The sequence below is a fragment of the Pseudophryne corroboree genome, chromosome 2 (genome assembly GCF_028390025.1).
Source record: "Pseudophryne corroboree isolate aPseCor3 chromosome 2, aPseCor3.hap2, whole genome shotgun sequence".
NCBI lineage: Eukaryota > Metazoa > Chordata > Amphibia > Anura > Myobatrachidae > Pseudophryne > Pseudophryne corroboree.
This window is the reverse complement of record NC_086445.1, coordinates 11,874,016-11,880,015: the sequence shown is the minus strand read 5'-3', so window position 1 is coordinate 11,880,015 and position 6,000 is coordinate 11,874,016.

The following is a 6,000-nucleotide window of genomic DNA, read 5'->3' as shown; positions in this document are numbered from 1 at the left end:
TTGTACTGTGTAGCCATGGCAGCGTCACTGGATGGCAGAGTTGTACTGTGTAGCCATGGCAGCATCACTGGATAGCAGAGTTGCACTGTGTAGCCATGGCAGCATCACTGGATGGCAGAGTTGTACTGAGTAGCCATGGCAGAATCACTGGATGGCAGAGTTGTACTGGCAGCATCACTGGATGGCAGAGTACTACTGTGTAGCCATGGCAGCATCACTGGATAGCAGAGTTGCACTGTGTAGCCATGGCAGCATCACTGGATGGCAGAGTTGTACTGTGTAGCCATGGCAGAATCACTGGCTGGCAGAGTTGTACTGTGTAGCCATGGCGACATCACTGGATGGCAGAGTTGTACTGTGTAGCCATGGCGACATCACTGGATGGCAGAGTTGTACTGTGTAGCCATGGCAGAATCACTGGCTGGCAGAGTTGTACTGTGTAGCCATGGCGACATCACTGGATGGCAGATTTGTACTGTGTAGCCATGGCAGCATCACTGGATAGCAGAGTTGTACTGTGTAGCCATGGCAGAATCACTGGCTGGCAGAGTTGTACTGTGTAGCCATGGCGACATCACTGGATGTCAGAGTTGTACTGTGTAGCCATGGCGACATCACTGGCTGGCAGAGTTGTACTGTGTAGCCATGGCGACATCACTGGATGGCAGAGTTATACTGTGTAGCCATGGCAGCATCACTGGATGGCAGAGTTGTACTGTGTAGCCATGGCAGAATCACTGGATGGCAGAGTTGTACTGTGTAGCCATGGCACATCACTGGTTGGCAGAGTTGTACTGTGTAGCCATGGCGACATCACTGGATGGCAGAGTTGTACTGTGTAGCCATGGCGACATCACTGGATGGCAGAGTTGTACTGTGTAGCCATGGAAGCATCACTGGATGGCAGAGTTGTACTGTGTAGCCATGGCAGAATCACTGGATGGCAGAGTTGTACTATGTAGCCATGGCAGCATCACTGGATGGCAGAGTTGTACTGTGTAGCCATGGCAGCATCACTGGATGGCAGAGTTGTACTGTGTAGCCATGGCAGCATCACTGGATGGCAGAGTTGTACTGTGTAGCCATGGCAACATCACTGGATGGCAGAGTTGTACTGTGTAGCCATGGCGGCATCACTGGATGGCAGAGTTGTACTGTGTAGCCATGGCAGCATCACTGGATAGCAGAGTTGCACTGTGTAGCCATGGCAGCATCACTGGATGGCAGAGTTGTACTGTGTAGCCATGGCAGAATCACTGGCTGGCAGAGTTGTACTGTGTAGCCATGGCGACATCACTGGATGGCAGAGTTGTATTGTGTAGCCATGGCGACATTACTGGATGGCAGAGTTGTACTGTGTAGCCATGGCAGAATCACTGGCTGGCAGAGTTGTACTGTGTAGCCATGGCGACATCACTGGATGGCAGATTTGTACTGTGTAGCCATGGCAACATCACTGGATAGAAGAGTTGCACTGTGTAGCCATGGCAGCATCACTAGATGGCAGAGTTGTACTGTGTAGCCATGGCAGAATCACTGGCTGGTAGAGTTGTACTGTGTAGCCATGGCGACATCACTGGATGTCAGAGTTGTACTGTGTAGCCATGGCGACATCACTGGATGGCAGAGTTGTACTGTGTAGCCATGGCAGAATCACTGGCTGGCAGAGTTGTACTGTGTAGCCATGGCAGAATCACCTGGATGGCAGAGTTGTACTGTGTAGCCATGGCGACATCACTGGATCTCAGAGTTGTACTCTGTAGCCATGGCGACATCACTGGATGGCAGAGTTGTACTGTGTAGCCATGGCGGCATCACTGGATGGCAGAGTTGTACTGTGTAGCCATGGCAGAGTCACTGGATGGCAGAGTTGTACTGTGTAGCCATGGCAGAATCACTGGATGGCAGAGTTGTACTGTGTAGCCATGGCAGCATCACTGGATGGCAGAGTTGTACTGTGTAGCCATGGCAGCATCACTGGATGGCAGAGTTGTACTGTGTAGCCATGGCAGCATCACTGGATGGCAGAGTTGTACTGTGCAGCCATGGCGACATCACTGGATGGCAGAGTTGTACTGTGTAGCCATGGCAACATCAATGGATGGCAGAGTTGTACTGTGTAGCAATGGCGGCATCACTGGATGGCAGAGTTGTACTGTGTAGCCATGGCGACATCACTGGATGGCAGAGTTGTACTGTGTAGCCATGGCGACATCACTGGATGGCAGAGTTGTACTGTGTAGCCATGGCGACATCACTGGATGGTAGAGTTGTACTGTGTAGCCATGGCAGCATCACTGGATGGCAGAGTTGTACTGTGTAGCCATGGCAGCATCACTGGATGGCAGAGTTGTACTGTGTATCCATGGCAGCATCACTGGATGGCAGAGTTGTACTGTGTAGCCATGGCACATCACTGGATGGCAGAGTTGTACTGTGTAGCCATGGCAGAATCACTGGATGGCAGAGTTGTACTGTGCAGCCATGGCACATCACTGGATGGCAGAGTTGTACTGTGTAGCCATGGCAGCATCACTGGATGGCAGAGTTGTACTGTGTAGCCATGGCACATCACTGGATGGCAGAGTTGTACTGTGTAGCCATGGCAGAATCACTGGATGGCAGAGTTGTACTGTGCAGCCATGGCACATCACTGGATGGCAGAGTTGTACTGTGTAGCCATGGCAGAATCACTGGATGGCAGAGTTGTACTGTGTAGCCATGGCAGAATCACTGGATGGCAGAGTTGTACTGTGCAGCCATGGCACATCACTGGTTGGCAGAGTTGTACTGTGTAGCCACGGCACATCACTGGATGGCAGAGTTGTACTGTGCAGCCATGGCGACATTACTGGATGGCAGAGTTGTACTGTGTAGCCATGGCAGCATCACTGGATGGCAGAGTTGTACTGTGTAGCCATGGCAGCATCACTGGATGGCAGAGTTGTACTGTGTAGCCATGGCAGCATCACTGGATGGCAGAGTTGTACTGTGCAGCCATGGCGACATCACTGGATGGCAGAGTTGTACTGTGTAGCCATGGCAACATCAATGGATGGCAGAGTTGTACTGTGTAGCAATGGCGGCATCACTGGATGGCAGAGTTGTACTGTGTAGCCATGGCGACATCACTGGATGGCAGAGTTGTACTGTGTAGCCATGGCGACATCACTGGATGGCAGAGTTGTACTGTGTAGCCATGGCGACATCACTGGATGGCAGAGTTGTACTGTGTAGCCATGGCAGCATCACTGGATGGCAGAGTTGTACTGTGTAGCCATGGCAGCATCACTGGATGGCAGAGTTGTACTGTGTATCCATGGCAGAATCACTGGATGGCAGAGTTGTACTGTGTAGCCATGGCAGCATCACTGGATGGCAGAGTTGTACTGTGTAGCCATGGCAGAATCACTGGATGGCAGAGTTGTACTGTGTAGCCATGGCAGCATCACTGGATGGCAGAGTTGTACTGTGTAGCCATGGCAGTATCACTGGATGGCAGAGTTGTACTGTGTAGCCATGGCAGCATCACTGGATGGCAGAGTTGTACTGTGTAGCCATGGCAGTATCACTGGATGGCAGAGTTGTACTGTATAGCCATGGCAGCATCACTGGATGGCAGAGTTGTACTGTGTAACCATGGAAGTATCACTGGATGGCAGAGTTGTACTGTGTAGCCATGGCAGTATCACTGGATGGCAGAGTTGCACTGTGTAGCCATGGCAGCATCACTGGATGGCAGAGTTGTACTGTGTAGCCATGGCGACATCACTGGATGGCAGAGTTGTACTGTGTAGCCACGGCACATCACTGGATGGCAGAGTTGTACTGTGCAGCCATGGCGACATTACTGGATGGCAGAGTTGTACTGTGTAGCCATGGCAGCATCACTGGATGGCAGAGTTGTACTGTGTAGCCATGGCAGCATCACTGGATGGCAGAGTTGTACTGTGTAGCCATGGCAGCATCACTGGATGGCAGAGTTGTACTGTGCAGCCATGGCGACATCACTGGATGGCAGAGTTGTACTGTGTAGCCATGGCAACATCAATGGATGGCAGAGTTGTACTGTGTAGCAATGGCGGCATCACTGGATGGCAGAGTTGTACTGTGTAGCCATGGCGACATCACTGGATGGCAGAGTTGTACTGTGTAGCCATGGCGACATCACTGGATGGCAGAGTTGTACTGTGTAGCCATGGCGACATCACTGGATGGTAGAGTTGTACTGTGTAGCCATGGCAGCATCACTGGATGGCAGAGTTGTACTGTGTAGCCATGGCAGCATCACTGGATGGCAGAGTTGTACTGTGTATCCATGGCAGCATCACTGGATGGCAGAGTTGTACTGTGTAGCCATGGCACATCACTGGATGGCAGAGTTGTACTGTGTAGCCATGGCAGAATCACTGGATGGCAGAGTTGTACTGTGCAGCCATGGCACATCACTGGATGGCAGAGTTGTACTGTGTAGCCATGGCAGCATCACTGGATGGCAGAGTTGTACTGTGTAGCCATGGCACATCACTGGATGGCAGAGTTGTACTGTGTAGCCATGGCAGAATCACTGGATGGCAGAGTTGTACTGTGCAGCCATGGCACATCACTGGATGGCAGAGTTGTACTGTGCAGCCATGGCACATCACTGGTTGGCAGAGTTGTACTGTGTAGCCACGGCACATCACTGGATGGCAGAGTTGTACTGTGCAGCCATGGCGACATTACTGGATGGCAGAGTTGTACTGTGTAGCCATGGCAGCATCACTGGATGGCAGAGTTGTACTGTGTAGCCATGGCAGCATCACTGGATGGCAGAGTTGTACTGTGTAGCCATGGCAGCATCACTGGATGGCAGAGTTGTACTGTGCAGCCATGGCGACATCACTGGATGGCAGAGTTGTACTGTGTAGCCATGGCAACATCAATGGATGGCAGAGTTGTACTGTGTAGCAATGGCGGCATCACTGGATGGCAGAGTTGTACTGTGTAGCCATGGCGACATCACTGGATGGCAGAGTTGTACTGTGTAGCCATGGCGACATCACTGGATGGCAGAGTTGTACTGTGTAGCCATGGCGACATCACTGGATGGCAGAGTTGTACTGTGTAGCCATGGCAGCATCACTGGATGGCAGAGTTGTACTGTGTAGCCATGGCAGCATCACTGGATGGCAGAGTTGTACTGTGTATCCATGGCAGAATCACTGGATGGCAGAGTTGTACTGTGTAGCCATGGCAGCATCACTGGATGGCAGAGTTGTACTGTGTAGCCATGGCAGAATCACTGGATGGCAGAGTTGTACTGTGTAGCCATGGCAGCATCACTGGATGGCAGAGTTGTACTGTGTAGCCATGGCAGTATCACTGGATGGCAGAGTTGTACTGTGTAGCCATGGCAGCATCACTGGATGGCAGAGTTGTACCGTGTAGCCATGGCAGTATCACTGGATGGCAGAGTTGTACTGTGTAGCCATGGCAGCATCACTGGATGGCAGAGTTGTACTGTGTAGCCATGGCGACATCACTGGATGGCAGAGTTGTACTGTGTAGCCACGGCACATCACTGGATGGCAGAGTTGTACTGTGCAGCCATGGCGACATTACTGGATTGCAGAGTTGTACTGTGTAGCCATGGCAGCATCACTGGATGCCAGAGTTGTACTGTGTAGCCATGGCAGCATCACTGGATGGCAGAGTTGTACTGTGTAGCCATGGCAGCATCACTGGATGGCAGAGTTGTTCTGTGCAGCCATGGCGACATCACTGGATGGCAGAGTTGTACTGTGTAGCCATGGCAGCATCACTGGATGGCAGAGTTGTTCTGTGCAGCCATGGCGACATCACTGGATGGCAGAGTTGTACTGTGTAGCCATGGCAACATCAATGGATGGCAGAGTTGTACTGTGTAGCAATGGCGGCATCACTGGATGGCAGAGTTGTACTGTGTAGCCATGGCGACATCACTGGATGGCAGAGTTGTACTGTGTAGCCATGGCGACA